Below are 16454 nucleotides of genomic sequence, written 5' to 3'. Positions count from 1 at the left end.
GTAAATTTTTCCACTCTTCACGATTCATTTTTGAGTTTTTTTGTAACGGTCACTATCTCAGATTTTCAGGGGTTTCCATATTTTTGTGATACCTTGTATTACATGATATAAGACATGATCGATACGATGATAAAAGTCATACTTTTATTAGCATAATATGGTTAGAAATAATGATTTATCAATATTAAATTATTACTAGTGGCAACTACAGTTGCAAAATGCTGAGCGACTGAATGGTAAATAACGAAATAGCATATGACATCATGATAATAGTTGTTTCAGCCGTATGAAATTAATAATAGTAGCTTCAATGAGTATCATAATAAATCAATGTTACAATGAGTTTTTTGTGTCAGTTAATTTGGTAAAGCCGTTAAAATTATTATTGGTATAATTGGAAGTAGAACACAAAAATAGTGCGTATTTTTTAGTTTGATGTTCCCTACATGTACATTAGTATAGGTATATATGAATACAGGTTTTTGTAATTCGCACGCACAAAATAGATTTCACTTATCGATGTTTTGTGCTCAGCGTGTATTGACAACGTCGCAACCAAAGGAATTTGCACATGGCATGCCAACACATATAGAGCTATATGTACGCGTTAAGCTGGCCCGGTGTGCCCACGTGACAATATGCATAGATATATATTTGCCTACATGACTAACCATGTATATTTATCACACAATAGATTACATAGATGTACGATATTCGCTCGTTGTGTAAAAATGGTAAATGATATATGTAGATGCGACTGTAGTCACGTATTTGGCGTTAGTGTAATATAAAAATGTAAACCCTTCATTCGCTCACGTTAACTTTGTTTCATATTTTGCGCGTCGAAAAAAATTATGCGAAAAGGAGTATAGGACACATCATAAGCTCGATTCATGAAGTGTTCAATAATTTATAATTTCTTTGTAATGAGATACAATTCAAAGAAAATGGCTAATTGTTTATTACGAGATCAATAGTATAATTTCTCCAATAATAAATGATAAGTTTAGAGTGTCTCTGGTGACATAAATTTTCTCAAACTTTCATTTCACGATTTGTAAATATTATTACACTTATGTTACCTAGCTCGATGTGTAACATTATTACAAAACAATTAGTCGTTGATCAAGTTCCGAGTGATAAACATGGACTTCAGTGATGTATATAACTCTGATGTCAGGTAATTTTTGTTTCGTGAGAATAAAATTAAAAAAAAAGTGGCACAATACTTTATATTGATGGGAATATTGCAGAGTGAAGAAGGAACCAGATGATGTTTCCCCAATTAAAAATGAAGATTATAAGATAATTGACAATGCATGCGATGCTAAAAACGACGAATTCTCGAATTATTGTCGAGAAAATTTAGTAAGTGTTGATGTGGGACTGTTTATATATAATATTTTGATCAAGTATTTTTACTAATCTCATTTCCAGATTTATGGGCTTCGTGAAAATGATGAAAATTCTGGACCTAATAACGATTTGGAAATAGAATTCGAATGTAAGGACCAGAAGCTCGGCATTAACTTATTAGTAGTCAAGAAAATCGAGGACGATTATCCAGATCAATGACAGCATATGAAAAATAGTTGCGATTATCAGACTCAAAAGAAAATTAAAGAAGAAATTGTCGACGAAGTAAAAGAGGAATTGAATTTGGATGGTGAACTCAGTGATGCATTTGATGGAAATGGAAAAACATTTGCTCAAAATAGTCAACGCAAAACCCAAACTGATAAGGCACGCAATCGTACCAAATATCCATGTAATATATGCAGTAAAAATTTGCACGAAAAGATAGTCTCAAGGTCCACATCGATTCAGTACATAATGGTGTTAAACATGCGTGTGGTACTTGTGGAAAGACATTCACACAAAAATGTTATCTCAAGATTCACATCGATGCGGTGCATAAAGGAAATTGCTTCAAGATCATGCAGCAAGTAATTTATAACACAATATTTAGTATTATGAAAAAAGTAATGTAATAAAGATTTCAGAGCTTGAGTATGAGGTTTTTTTGGTCAATAAGGTGTAGTATGAACATATTTTACAATCAAGAAAAAAAGTTCAATATTTCGATTTATTTGGTCTTTTTCAAATACGAGCTCGAAACACCATCTTGTCCCCTTAAGGGAGAATGCCTGATTATGGCGCGATCACCTTATTTTGCGCACCCTTCATTAAGTACTTTCAAAATTATTTTTTAAAATAGTAATGGTATTTCAGTAATCTAGAAACATTTTAAAGCTTTTTTATCGGAAAAAATAATTGAAAAATATGTTTAACAAAAAAATATCGGCGAATGTAAAAGTGCAACCTTTCTCTCATAATATTATGATTATAAAACTTAACCTAGTTTAGTAGAGCAAATTAGGAATGCAATTAAAGTTCAATAAAACTTTTTATTGATTCAAAACAATACGCTTATTTATTCTATAATATCAATATTGTTATTCACAAGTTCAATTTGATTTGCACTACATTATCTCAATAAATTAAGTCTGGGTAAGGATTCCCCGGGCCATAATAGGGGGTTTCCCCCTACTACATATATTGTAAATATACCGCTAATCGTTTTGATTTCGTCGAGAGCACAGACGCAGTGTCTAAACACACGAGAGGGTCGAAGATCGAACGTCATTTTTTCCTCAGGCCAGCCGCCGAAACTAACGTTATAAACGCTCGTATTTGATCGCTTGGATGTGTAGGTATATATCAGTGGGTCGTCAAATTTCTAGTATATCGATTGTGCTGGAGAGCAGCGCGAGTAGCGGTGCTGCAAGCCCCGCGAAACTTTGGCTCCTCGCTACGCTATTTTCAACGCGTACGTCCTATATGTATAAGTAGCAGCGAAGCTTTTCCTCGCGCGCTCGGCTTACGCCCGCCAACCCGAACGTACGTAGCAACGAACGAGTAAGCTCTGAGATTCGACGTCGATGAATTATACATATGTCCCACTGGGACGTATATGTTATATTCGCGAGGCCACCTGTGCACACTGCAGCCGATGGAAAGATTCTCCAAATAGCGTGTGTCGGATTTTTTTCAGCTGAAAAATGATATTTTATGCGAATAATAATACCGTATATCCATTTGGCCGGAGAGGATAGACGAGAGGGGCTCACCGACACATGATGCTACTTTTTATGAAAGCTCAAAAAGCGTCTAATTAAGCACATCGAACGGTCTGCACTCGAGCGACGCGATACGACAGCTACTATGATGCGCTCGTTCGAGCGAATATTATCTTTTATCACTTGGCTTTTCGAGCGATAAATCAGCTTTTTTGTTGTCGCTCATCGTCCATCGAAACGATTCGTGCTACGGGCTGCCTTAAGCGCACGCGGCCTAGCTTGTATAATTAATCATCGCATTATATAATGTACAAGACGTAAAATACAACATTGCACGTCCGATGAAATAAAGCCCTAGCAGGGACGATATTTTTCGCGCAGCTTACGCACACACTCGGGCGCATTATACCTATACATACGTCACGCGCAGTTACATTACGCGCACACAATTTTCCGTGGAACCAGCGTGATGTTTGATGTATGAAATTGTTACGGAGTACGCCTCGTATGTGTGTGTGTGTGCAAGCTGCGTCACGCTAACGGGGCGCGTGACGTCGAATTGAATTTCACATATATATATTTATACATATAAATTGCAACAAAGCGTAAAATGTGAAAGACAAATTTATGATTCGGTATAAATAACGCTTTGCAATATTTATCTTCGGCAGTGCACGCACATTTGTATCCTATACGCCATTTCAGTCCATTTTGTATGCTGTCCTTGTATTTCTATTTGAAATTTTTTATTAATGTCTCAATTTTCCATCTATCCTCAGAGTTTTCTTTGTTGCCGCTGCTGAAAGTTTTTGCTGTGGCACGTTCATCACGCATACTTACGTGCACACATGCTCAACCGCTGTTACATTCGTACATTCGTCTGTTTACAGATACCTATTTCTATAAATGTATGCGTACGACATGCATACATACATTATGTACATTCATACATACATATACTGTTTACTTTTTATCTCTTTCCCTCTCTCTCTCTCTCTCTCTCTCCTTAGATAAAGAATGAAAGCAAGAAAAAGTTATGCGCCTTTGAAATTCGCTGCGAAAGCTTTTTTTATAAGACTTTAGATATTCTTTATTGCGAGTGAAAAATTCATGTATAGATAGAGAAAGAGTAGCTCATGTATATAAGAAAGTCTAGCGGTACTGTTCCACTTGGCGAAAAACTTAAGACAGAGCGCACCGCGTGCGAGAGGCGAGCTTGGGTTTTTTCTTTAAATTTTTAATTTTACCTAGCGAGTAGAAAGTAATGTTTAATGCACAGACTCGGCCTGGCTTCTCCTCTACTTTGCTACGTGCCCCGTATATAATACATGGCATAGACATAATATGAAAACCAAGGGTCTAATGTAATTTGAAATCCGAAGAGTGTGTGCGCACGTGGGCAAAAAAAGGAAACAGACCCGGGAGACTTTTAATCAGCAAGCAAGCGTCTTTTCATTTTCATGGCATTTCATATACAACACGTACATTTTTTTCTTTTTATTTTGCGCCCGCCTGGCTCGCAAGTTATAATCTAAACCAATCTTATAGATAGTTACATGCGTAAGAATAAAGCACTGTCTATATTTCGTAACCTATATCTAGTTTTGTTTCTCGTAAACTTTTTTTACAATCGAAAACTTTCTCTTCACTTATGCACGCGACTGCATAATTTTACAAATTTCTTTTTTCTTTTTTCATTTTTCACAACTCGCGCAAAAAGGTCGTACGTACTGCGCTCCACAAATTCATAATACGCAATGTTTTTTATGTTGCATCTACAATTTTTTTCTTTCTTTTATTCAAATATAATAAAAGCTTGAATGTAGTGACTATACAAACAAAATTGATAATAATTTTCCAGTTAGAGAGAATGTAAAAAGCTCAGAAGCCAACGAACCGGAGCGATGGACCAAAAATATCGTTTTCATACAAGCGGCCAGAAAGTGACTACTTTCCTGCTGCTGCGCAAAGCGGGAAGAGCGATTTTCGGGCCACTGCGTATGAAAAATAGTATACAGGCCTATGCCGCAAAAAAAGAAAGCCCCAGAGCACGTGTTAATTGGCCTCGGCTTCGCCTCGGCCACTAGTTACAGGTGCTCTGGGACTTTTCTGTTTTTCGCGGTCTATAGGGCAGTAATATACTATTGTAAAACTTGTACGTTGCGCGCAAGCATCGTTCTGTTTACGAGAGTTCCTACCTATTATGTATATTAAATGAAAACGAAATCACATGAATGAAATGCAAAAATAATAAAGATCTCACGGTATATACATTACAGAGTACAAGGTAAATTGATCTGAATCCCTTTCATCTGGCAATTTGACTGATTATTCATCGATAAAGAGCAGCACCCCTCGGTAGCAAAGAAGATCCGCCCATGAAGTGCTTCGATAGCGAGCTCGAGCTGTGCCGCTTCTGCGCTCACACAAGAAGCTCGTCAGCTCGTTAAAAGTTAGCCTCTCTTCGAGTATGCCAGCAGAGCTTGGACGCCTTGTTTTATTTCTCTCTCTCTCACCAACTGTCTAAGAAAATATAATATCTATCAACATATATTTCAAAGAATTAATGAACGGAATTTTAAGTATCCTCGCTTATTGCCGAAAAAGCGGCTGATCGTTAATTAATCGAAACGTTTTGAGGAAAGAGGAAAAAAAGCAATTTGTTTGTGCGTCGTCTAAATTTAATCGGATAAAGACAGTTGTGAGGTCTTTACAAGATAATTTTCAAACATAGAGTCAGATACAGCTGTAGGCTACACGAATCTTTTTTAAAATCGCTCAACAACTTTTTCGTTTGGCCCGGCTTGCTCTTCCATCAATCAGCCTTGGTGCCACTGGCAGCAATGCATGTACATAAAACAGTAAAAATCAATCTGAGTTTCAGTAGACATTTATGTCTTGAAACGGGGGGTAAGCTTGGCACATGGGCTAACGTTCATAACTCTTTGTGTGTGTCTCTCTCTCTCTCTCTCTCTCTCTCTTTCGACTCTGTAGAGAGATACGCTTTCAGATCAAGTTTTGCTGTTTTCGCCACTGATTGTCATTACTTTGGTAAAAAATTGTCTTTTTTTGTGTACGCAATGTGTTCTGCTTATTGCCTATACTGCTGCAGTTTTGAATGCATTAGACTGCACGACAGCTCCTCGGAATAAAAGAACTATAAAATTATTAAATCTATTCAATATACATGGCAATATACTCCAATCTGTTTGTTTACGCTCACGCACGTTCTGTTGTATGCACACATATTGTGCGCTGCAGACTTTTAAATTTTGAAACGATTGAACACCCTCATTCTGGCCAATTTTCTTGCGTAGAAACTTTTTACAAGGTTGCTTGTGCTTACCAAACTGTTTGACTTTTGGTAATTTTAAATAAAAATATCGGTACCCAAAATATGAAATTGGCTGTTCTTTTGAATTCCATTGTTAATTCTTAGTTATGAACCCGCCTTCGGGGTGAAAGTATTTTTAGAACATTAGTGTAACGCTGTTTATGAAATAGCGTTACACTAATGTCACAAAAATGTTTCAATTTCTTCCAGGGAGGGTTTTTTCATCATTAATATGACTACCTTCTTCCTGTTTCGTGGGGCAATTTAATTCATCAAATGTACTTATAACTCTTTAGAATCTATTTTTGTTTCAAACTCTTGTCAATGTCAGTGATACAGAAAGGTCTAATACTTTCTCAAAGTTCAAGTTTCTGCATTTACTGCGTTAGTTGTCAGACATTCGTAAAGCATAATAAGTCGATTGATCTATCTTATTTTTGTTCATAAATCGATTACTGATCCCTGCTTACTAATTTAATCGATTGTATTAGATCAGATGACATAAATTCATTGAATTATTGCGTTCTGCATATTAGATTTAGCCTCAATTCTCAAAACCCCCCGGTTCTTATTCTCGTAAACAAACCATGAGCTTAACCAAGTACCCAGCTAACTAAGCAACGCACTTGGTCAAGGTTGTCTTTGCCGATACTTTCAAAATGTACTAGAATCTCACTGTCATTGCTTGATTGGGTAAAATCTCTCTCTTCATCTGCTACTATCTGACTAAATGTTTCTATTCTATATATAAAGCAAAGTTGGTGCCTGTTTGTCTGTAATATGATCTCGAAAACTATTTGTCCGATCAGCTTGAAATTTTCACCATGCATTCATTACACTATCGCGCAGCTTTCTATCATATAAAACCATTATTCACGGAGAGAAAAATCACGCGTTGTACGCAGGCAAACGTAGGCCCTTCCGTCGCTGGGCGCTTGCACGCGTGCGATGCAGATTTTCCGTCGTGTGACGCAGGCGATTCCCTCTCTATCAGTGAGCCCACCGCACGCCTCTGAGCGTCGCGCGCCCGGCGATTATCGCCGGGTGCCCGACGCTGCGTACTCGCGTATATACTGATGTATGCATTGTAGTGAGCCGTGTCGCCGCTAGGTGGCACAGAGTGAAAGTGCGGTTCACGCGAATGAGTTGTTAAGTAAGTGCGTTAAATAGTTAATAGACCTAAGGAAAGCTTGTAACTTTGGAAACCTCGCGAGAGGTAAAAGAGAGGCGGATAAATAAACTGAGTTCTTTGAAAAGGGAATCTTGACTTATTCTTTCACCTCCCTCCCATTCACCATCCTCTTCCAATCGGGACCCCGGCGATCCGTAGCAGCGCAAGACGGGTGGACGATTCAGCGAGCAAGGAGCAACGAGAGTCGATCCAGCGTCCCCTAGCAATACAAACATGGCTATTATATACTTTCAGTGTTGACAAAAGACAGTCGAATATATTGAGCGCGAAATAATCATTATGAGCCTACAGTAACGCGCGCCCGAGCATCGAACGCCCGGCGATAATCTCAGATAACGCTCAGAGGTGTGCGGCAAACTCACTGATGGAGAGTGGTTTTGCCTGCGTCACACGACGAAAAATCTGCCTCGCACGCGTGCAAGCCCCCAGCGACGGAAGGGCCTACCTTTGCCAGCGTACAACGCGTGATTTTTCTCTCCGTGTTTACTTCTTCATTTTTGGGTCCAGAATTTTTTTCGTTTGTTACCACTTCGCGCGCTCGTCCGCCCCTTGCCAGGTCAATTATGGTTATAAAAAAGACCGAAAGTAGTTGTTTTTTTACACGCAGTCAATCGGCATACATTGTATTTGATGTGTTATTACGCTATTCGCATTTTAGAAGTGTGTGGACTTAACTTAGACATTTCCTTCTACGCACTTGACGTGGCCTGTTTAAGAGCGTTTAAACAGTCGAATTCGTTTATATACATCCCAATAGACAAAGCTAAAAATATTCGGTACTATAGTATCATTTTGCAAATACGTCTTCACATTTTTCGAAAAAATTGAACGTAGGCGAAGCCACGACGGGCTAACCAGTAATTAATATCGCCAAACTTTGTTCACTCAATGTCTTGCCGTTGTCCTTGTATAATTTCGAGTTATTTACATATTTTCTATGCTTCCGCAATTCGCTTTGAGATCGTATGCAGTTTTATCCTCCAGTCCCGTAAATAAAATATCAATCAATCAATCCGTGTTTATCGCGCGCACAAAATAAACACTTGACCGCACACAGAGTAGTTGAAGCTCTCGATTCAACTTCAGAAGCGTTATGGGGCGACCAAATCTCGGTAAAGATTATTATTTTCCTTTCTTCATCTAGCACAGCTTCCCACCTCAGTATGTGCGTGCGTGCAGTCCGCATCATTGTAATACGACGCGCTTGATTGAAAGTTGTCGAAGGGGTACGCATACGCAAGCTCGCTAGAGCTGTAGTCGATGGGATTTTCTCGAAACGCCTCTCGTCTACAGCGTATACACCTACAAACATGGCACAGTTATACGCATACGCATCGAGTTTGCCTCTGCCAAAGCCAAGTGAGCTTGCAAATTGCGCACAGAGTTCGACGCTGTTTCAATTATATATCTCGGCGCCGTCGCTCGGAATTCGCTGCTATGAGGCAGGGGTATTGCACGTACGCGAATATACGTGTCAAGCAGCACGCGGCATAAAAATTAACATTTCATAGCAACCGACTGTTTGAATAGACAATTTTGATACGTTTGGGTAAGCCTGCATAAATACACGTTTATATATAGGACGCTTTAACGGCCAGATCATTTTTTATAGAGATATATCCGAGGGTAGTTCTAAACTTCAAGTTGATGGACTGCTAGAACTTGAAATACGCGTATTGGGAGCTTAGCTACGCACCCATCCTATCGTAGAGCAGACATTTTGCTGCAGCTATATAGGTATAATAATGTTGGATACCTGCGGGCCATCAGGAAACGATGGATTGATGGATCGGATGTTACGAAGCTCCGGGCTCTAACTCTAGATGTATATATACAGAGCTGTCCTCGTCTGCATCCAAGGAAGGCGAGGTTTTTCCGATGGACTTGGCCGTATGGCCACGTCGTGCAGCTCTTTAAATCGATGATTGTATCTGGCATTACGCGGACTCGATACGCGCGTCTCTACGAATATATCCATGCTCGCTTGCTCTCGCTCATTATTGTTCTTGTTTATTTTTTTACCTCCACCCCGCGCGTATAGGTATCGCACATCGGTGCGGCTGTTTGCTTAATTACAAAATAACGATTTCGCTCGCGCGAGCGGAGCGTCGTCGCGTTTCCATATAGCTTCGTTATTATTGTAAAAGCTATTTCAAGAAAAAGCAAAAAGTGTAAAGTGTGCAAAAAGTCTGCAATGATAAAGAGAGGGAGGGAAAAAATTATCTCTCATTTATAGAAAAAATCCGTGGGAATGGAGAACACGAGGATGCCTTAAAAGTATGCCTCTATACAGTTATGGGTATATGCTACATGGGCAGGTTTGCCGGGCTACGCGCTCAACACAAGCACGTTTTACAGCGCAATCGTAAATAAAAACTAATCGCGCGGCTCGCAGAAGCATCTGGCTTGTAGAGTATGCGTAAGCCACGCTCGTGCACGTGTCGTTTGTTTCTTTTCTTTTTTTTTCTCTTCTTGTTTCATACTCTCTCAGTCGTTGTCGTCGTTGTCGTTGTGTTTTTACCTTAGTCCCGAACTCGAGTAGCGGCTAAAAAGACCTGCAATTTAATATATCCGGCATGAGCTTAATGAATGTATGCGTGTCATAGATGTAAACTCGTATTACATACCCAGTGCAAGCGGCAACGCTTACACCTGCGTGCATACGTGTCCATGTATGTGAGGACATTAAATCACTTCTCAATCAACTTTGCTGAAGCGAGCGACGTTATGTACTTTTTTTCTTCGTTGCAGCAGCCACAGTAGCAGTGGCAATAGTAGCAGCAGTCGCTCGCTCTTTTTCTCGTTTCCGACTCGACGAGCTTCGGAGTGACTCCCCAGAGTAGAGTACGCATAAGCATACATAGCCAGGCTGCGCGTATACCTACACACTGCCATGAATATATAAGCGAAGAAGAAATTTTACGAGCTGCAACTGCGTATGCGCTCGCCGCACACGCTGATTCGCAGACACCTTGTGACACGACAGGAGATTGTCTTGCTCACTGCGCGACGAGCCGACACTGACCACTCGCGTACTTCGCATTTTTTTCCTCTCCGTCCCATCGGAGCCACCAACTTCCCATGTCAAACTAGACATCCATGTAAAATATACGTAATCGCGTCGTCATTTTTGCCCCTTTCTTTTCGTTTATTTTCCTCGTGTATACTCGTGTACGCGTTACGTTTGGCATTCGTTCGTAAGCTCGAGCTGCGTCGTTATACGCGCGCGTATGAAAATTTCATCGCCTTGTGTAACTTGTATATGCCATGTTTTATGCGAAATGGAGTGCGTCCACGAGCGCCAGTGCATATTATTATACGCTCGTTGCGAACGACTCGTATAATTACGCGCAAAAATATTTCGATGTCTTCTTGAAATGGAGTGGCGCATCAGCATCAACTCGGGGCAAAATCCGCTGCGAAAGAAGCAACTGCTAGCTCGGCGACTGCGACGACGCGGAAATATAAGATGTCCTCTCGAACTCGACAGCGGCGTAATACTCTATACTCCTCCGTCTCACTTCTCGCGTACACGAACACAAACTCGTACGTACGAGCTGCAGACGCAGCCGAGGAGGGAGAGAGCTTTAAGCCTCTTTTGTAGTAGCTGGCATTATTATATGTAGAGTAAAACGTCTGCTCCTCGTATAGTATACGAAGCCTCAAAACTTGGCTCGGCCCGCGCACTCATTACTTTTATCTCCGGGCATTAGGCATGTATAGCTACAGCATAAGACTAGTCGCGTGCGGCTCTCGTTGAAATTTTCAACTCGGGAAATTTCGTAAAAGAATGCTCGACGAAAGCCGAATTAGACAACACTTATCTTTACTGCAACACCTCCACTATGTTTATGTTGGGCCATTTCCTTGGGATCATAAAACGACCTTAGCAGCGCACCGAGGCTGCTGAAAGCGGCCACAATCCATCCAACGACGATCTAAACCTTAACGATACCTCCATATTACCCCCTGGCGTAGCAGATAGCTAGCATAAAAAAGGCAAAAAATAGTAAATAAAGTCAAAATGCATTTTACGTCAATTTCCCTCGGCAATGCTTGACAAAAATATCCCCGGCTCACGACAAGATTTTTTTTCATACGCGACGCTCGCCGAGCCAATTTATGATATGCATCGCCGTTATTTGATGGCCAGCCGTGCGCAAATGTATTGAAGTGTGAAAAAATTCGAACCACTAGCTGAGTGCTTTACTATTCCTTTTACTATGACGTACACAGGCCTCGAGGTAGGATGAAAAAGGGTCATACAGCTTTGATTGACTACTGTTTAAATACTGTTGGAGCAAAGCTAAACTCCAGCTTCTGATCGATACCTTTCGAGTATTTATTGGACATTTAAAATTATTATTACTTGCTCTGCGTGTACAACTACAACTCTTTAAGGGTGACTGGGCCCAAAAGCTCATAAAGTACAATAATATTAATCTCGGTTGCCACAAACCATCTTATTAAGTTACTTTAGGTTCAGTTTGATTGAGGTTTAATTGAAAAAAGTTGATCCAACTATTTTATAAATTTGCTTCAATGCATAAATTATCTAATCAAATTGGTCGACCCGTAATTTAACCGCATCCAACCCGACCTGCTGGGCTCAGATCGGGTTGAAATTTTTGTTGGTCCAATTTTTCGGGAGTTTATCATAATCCTATCGATAACCATTGGAGCTTCGAAGAAGCTTTAGGCCTTAGAAAAAAAGGCAATGAAAAAAGAAAAGAAAATCCATTCTTAGTGTTTAATACTTTTTTTTCGGTTTTCTAGTCTCATTCGAGTCCTTGATGTATGTGATGCACTCATTCTAGATTAGTATTTAATTTGAAGCGTAGACATAATGTTATAGCTGTAAGCTATGTAATTATCTAAATTTGAAAAATATTTGAGCGATTGCTTCTCACTGCTAGGTGAATAAAAGACGAGAGAGAAGATTCTTTTCTTTAAAATATATTGTCGCTTTGCGAGGTGCACAGTCGAGGCCAGGCCCAGTAAGTCTGATTTTTTCGTAATTGGATAAAAGGATTTGGCCATTAACACAGTTTCTTCTTTCTCTCTCGTTTTACCTCTTTTGGACTTTATGTGGGTATATGTGCGCTTGTATTCATGAAATCTTCTTAGAGTTAGCAAATTTCTCGAATTGCCAGTGCACAATTTGCCGTAGCAGTTTTTTTACTGCGATAATTATAAGAAGTGATTTTTTTCCGTCAGAAATACGCAAAACAGACAAGAGCAAGGCATGGAGTAGGAGGAGGAGGAGGAGGCCGCTCTGAATTTTAATTGCAGTGGCGCAGGATCGCGAGAGTGGCGACAAGACATTTCATTATTTTCAATGATGTCGCGCACGCACGTCGGCAAGTACGCGTACAGCTGCGGACACCTACTTTTCTTTTCTCAGCCTATAAACAGCGCCAGCAGGCATCTCTCGCAAGCGCGTGCGAGATAAGAAACACCAGTTGATCGCGCGGTAATTGCGAGCTTGCGCGCAGACTGGCATTAAGATGATTTACATCTTTGGGTCACGAAGTGCCTAGCGAGCTCAATCTCTACCACTGGAGACTCGTTTTTTTGTTCAATCGTGCTGCGAAATCATATATGCGTTGAAAAATCAAACGATTAGCTCAATAAGCTGCAGCAGCGAGTTTGCTCGAGCGCCTGGCCGATCTAGTACTTTAGGAGCTCGCGAGTGAGCTTCTCTGCGATGCCACGCAGGCGAGATCTGCAGCGACCTTTGCTAGGCTCGCAAATCAGCCGCAAAGTTCTTGGCTCGCTTATCGTCCGAAACGTACATCGGACTTGATGAAGTACGCTCGAGCGGGCGGCACTGCAGCGTAGCTATGTACACGTGAATAAGCGAGTGTGTATGTGCAGGAGGTGGGCGTGCAGTAGCCGTTTATCCTTCTGCTCGTTCGGCGGGCACGTCGGAGCTGTAAAACGTCGAAAAATCATTCAATCGCATAAACGAGCAGTTTACATGACTGCAACGACGCGAGTGGAGGTGTCGCTCCGAGAGGCATATCCGATAGGATTAGCATATAGTTGCGTCGCTGCCGAGTGAAGCGACTAGGTCGAAAATCAACAATTGTCATTAATATCGCGCGTAGATGGGGCGCGTTAAATCTCTCCGCTCTGGCGTATTAAAGGCAGTCCCCCCCCCCCCCCCCNCCCCCCCCCCTCCCTCCTGCGCACTCGTGCTCACTCGTGCTCATTCCCTCTTGGCTGCCACCCCTTGTCAATCTAGATCGTCACCGATGGTTGCGGGAGCGTATATGGGTGTGGATGGGGAGGGTGGGCGCGCAAATCGGTGTGTGCGTGGCAGCTACACGAATAAACAAAGTGTAGAACAAGAAGGATGGGTCGAAATAGTTGCGAGTAGCTGATGCTGCTGCTTCACATCCATCTTTTTTTCATGTATGCCAGGCTGTATATAGGCTGGGGATATAGGCAACGCATGCCGAGCGAGCCTCGTCATCGTGATCTCGCGCAAACACGCTAAATAAGAGTAGCTGCGGCATCGATGTATGAGTGAAGCGTAGAGTCGAGGCGAGCCGAGCAGAGCGGAGCAGCGAGAGAAAAGCGTGGGGGAGGTTACTGGGGATAGAAGAGCAGTGCACGTAGCGAGATGGCTATACATATATGTAGCCTATATACGTATGTACACGTGCATGTATAAGAGTCAGTGTGGCAGTGTGGCGATGCGACGTTGGCGGCTGCAGTATAGAGAGAGAAAGAGAGAGAGAGAGAGAGAGAGAGGGCGAAGGGCGCGGCTGCTGGGAGCCACTGACGTCACGTTGCTAAAGCGACGTACCACATTCAGCGCTTGCAGCGAGATGCAAGCTCCGCAGCAGCAGCAGCAGCAGCAGCAGCGAGAGAGAGAGCGAGAAATGAACGCATAGGCTTACGTACACAGGGATCCGCGTGCATGTGTAAACGCACACTAGCTGGCGCGGAGCAGAAAGAGCGAGTCGGTGCGGCGGCGGCGGTAGACTGGCTGCTGCTGCTAGATTTGCGCGCGCCGCTCTGGGATCAATAGCGCCCAGAAGAGAGCGCGCGCGCGCCTCGCTCCAGGTACAGCCGAGACTACGCCAGCGGAGCCAGCATATATCGGAGCTTTTGGAGCAGCCAGCTTCACTCGCATCCTCAGTCCAGAAGACGGCGCTCGCACCGCCGGACCCTACTCGTCCCCGTATCTCTGACTCTGTCTCTCTCGCTGTCTCTCTCTCCCTCGTCGCAGTGCTACCGTCTCTTTCTCGAGCGCGTTTACGTTTGCGGCCGTGCATCGTTCGTTCGTCGAGTCGAGAGCATCGCCGAGGGCCACCAACATGAAGACCTCGCGCGTAAAGAAGAAGAAGCTACCGCCTGACTGCGTGCTCGACGCGATACTATAGTGTAGTCTGCACACGTTCACTGACACACGGACACAGTCACGCGCGTATGTCCTCGCACACACTCGCACGCGTTGTTCACGGAGATTCGCACGAGTCGCCAGCTCGTATACGCCTATATAGCTGTCTATAGACGCACTGACACAGTGAACGACTCTTGGAGCGCGGAGAACGTTATATATAATAACGGCCCCTATAGCCGCGGCTGCGATTGTGTAAGCCAGCTGCACGAGTATAACGCACGAGGCAAGTTCGCGGACCGATCGACGCTGCACGAGCTTGGCAATCACGACCACGACGACCACTAAGACGGCTCCGAGACAGTTTCGAGGCCTGGCGCAGCTGCAGCTCGCTCACGACTCTTCGAGTGGAGATCGCTCTACCGGCCAGCCTGCAGCAGCTCATCGCCCTAGCCGAGCTGCAGACAGTGAAATTAGCCGCTGCCGCCATGCCTGTTTTCTACGCGAGAATCTGGCATTCGACAGCCTAGGACCACAACTAACTCCAGGTAAGCCAATTCGATTCGTACCTGTGCTCCGTGTCTAGGCTCGCGCTGCGTTTGCTCGTGCAGCTCCGGGTCGCTTGACCACGAGCGCCTTGCACTCGACGAGTTGCGTAATCCGTCGATCCGATAAAGCCGACGTACGATTAACGCGATCGTCGTCGTGAATTAGCGCGTGCCAACGAGGCATGTGCGAGCAGCAATAAAAGTCTCTAGGCTGGCTATTGAAATATTAGCCGTGGCTGCAGCAGCGCCGTTGCTCGCGCTAGCGTGTGCGTATTGCCTCGATCCGCCTGCGCTCTGCACGCTGAAAAAAGAAAAATAATAATTTAGCACGCGTTCCGGGCTCTATTGTGATGGAGGGCTCGCGCGCGTTGCCAGGCGCATCCGAAGATTCAATATCTGCTCTCGCTTTGCGCTGCACTGCTCTCTCGCTCTCTCGCTCTTTCGCTCTTTCGCTCTTTCGCTCTCTGCTCTACGACCGCAAAATAAAAAATCAAATATCGGCGATTCGTCATTGGCCGATTGGATTCCTCTATTCATCAACGCGCGCCTCGCTATCTCGCTACGCTGCGCCTCTAACCAAGTTTTTCGATGCTTTTTTTACTGCACTTCTATTTTTACTTTCCAACTAGTATATATATTGCTGGGCTAAGTACAAGCTCTCGATGATTTGCGCGTTTGATTACCTATTTTCGTGCCTCTTTTTTTCCGGCTCGATTGAAAAATTTGTTACGATCGCTGAGCCTTTGTAAGTTGCTCTGGCGTATACTGCGTTAGTTCTATTATTTCTCCATTTTTTTCTTTTCAAACTAGGTAATCGAATTTCCTATACACGATTCACTCGAGGTACCAACTAGTCATACAGATCGATGCAAATTTCTGCTGAAAGTCAATCGAGATGCTGAAAAATATAGCTCAATGAAATTAGCCCGAACTTTGGCCTGAAAAGAGC

General features: G+C 42.8%; 1 protein-coding gene across 6 annotated transcripts in view; it reads left to right on the top strand.

Annotated features, from left to right (window-relative positions):
- Positions 1-14735: 14735 nt before the first annotated feature.
- LOC106660520 (glutamate-gated chloride channel) overlaps positions 14736-16454 on the top strand; it is an 80259-nt gene continuing 78540 nt past the window's right edge. For 2 of the 6 annotated variants that reach the window (XM_014383500.2, XM_014383501.2), the window contains exon 1: positions 14739-15505. The gene's annotated coding sequence lies outside the window, so the exon portion shown is untranslated. Of the gene's footprint in view, positions 15506-16454 lie in introns of all 6 variants that reach the window. The other 4 variants (XM_023461912.1, XM_023461913.1, XM_014383503.2 and 1 more) reach the window with 3 other exon arrangements.

This window comes from Trichogramma pretiosum, unplaced genomic scaffold, assembly GCF_000599845.2.
Source record: "Trichogramma pretiosum strain Unisexual culture from Peru unplaced genomic scaffold, Tpre_2.0 scaffold27, whole genome shotgun sequence".
Lineage (NCBI taxonomy): Eukaryota > Metazoa > Arthropoda > Insecta > Hymenoptera > Trichogrammatidae > Trichogramma > Trichogramma pretiosum.
This window is presented reverse-complemented; position numbering and strand designations above follow the sequence as displayed.